Below are 1053 nucleotides of genomic sequence, written 5' to 3'. Positions count from 1 at the left end.
ATATACACTGCCGTCAGAAAGTTTCAGGACAAATTTGACCAACAAATTTTAAATTTCAAACCGCTTGTCCAATTTCAACATGCTATACGTCGTTGGGAAGGTCTTGAAAGGTAGATGTGATTTGTGGTATTAAAGATCAAAATCGGCCGGCGTTTGGCCAAGATATGGCTGATTAAAGATTTCGGCCAAAAATTACAAACGGCCATATCTTGGCCAAACGCCGGCCGATTTTGATGTTTAATACCACAAATCACATCTACCTTTCGGTGGAGCCCGACCCTGACTGGATTACAGGCACAGGACACGTCACAACGAATGGGCCCTCAACAATCGACGAATGGTGTTCAGAATTGAACAGATTAGATTTAAGCAATCATTGCATTGAGCCAAGCAGCCTTTTGCGCTTGGCCTTTTTTCCTATAAATATCCGCGACATAGCGAGATGCATTCAATATTGATTTAGAAATGTTACCAAGAACATCGGTTTAGAATAAACGTTAAGAAAATGACGCTCCAGCATTTTTATTTATTTCATTTCTCCTTCAAATATTCAACATGGTCCTTCGACTGTGAGAAAAATGATAGACCAAATAGTTTACGGTCGAGATTTTTCCAATGCCTGCTAACAATTGACTTTTATACCTGTCAAAACGTTCGCAGCGCCGCAGTAGTCGTTTTTGTAATGTAAAATACATTCAAAAAAATTCAATAGAAAAAAATCATAACGAAAATTTTTCATTCCCTTTTGTGTGGATCTTCTTCGAATACAGTAACATACTTGAGTATTGCAGCGCCACTATAATCGCAAAACTAACTATGTTGGATGAAGACAATTTGTTGTCGTATTTCCATACGATTGACAGAATGCTGTTACCCATTGGATTTTTTTAGTGGCACTCACCGAATATAACAATGTATGCCATATTGTATTGTTGCCGAATATTACCACGATGTACCTAGATGGTGTCCATGTTCATCTCCGTTCCAAGGCCTTTCATATGATACCCATATTGACTATTCATATGGGAAAATAGTGTTGAGTCATGTTAACAT

The sequence above is a fragment of the Sitodiplosis mosellana genome, unplaced genomic scaffold (assembly GCF_009176505.1).
Source record: "Sitodiplosis mosellana isolate CC-2019 unplaced genomic scaffold, AAFC_SMos_1.0 Smas_scaffold_1932, whole genome shotgun sequence".
In the NCBI taxonomy this organism is placed as follows: domain Eukaryota; kingdom Metazoa; phylum Arthropoda; class Insecta; order Diptera; family Cecidomyiidae; genus Sitodiplosis; species Sitodiplosis mosellana.
This window is presented reverse-complemented; position numbering follows the sequence as displayed.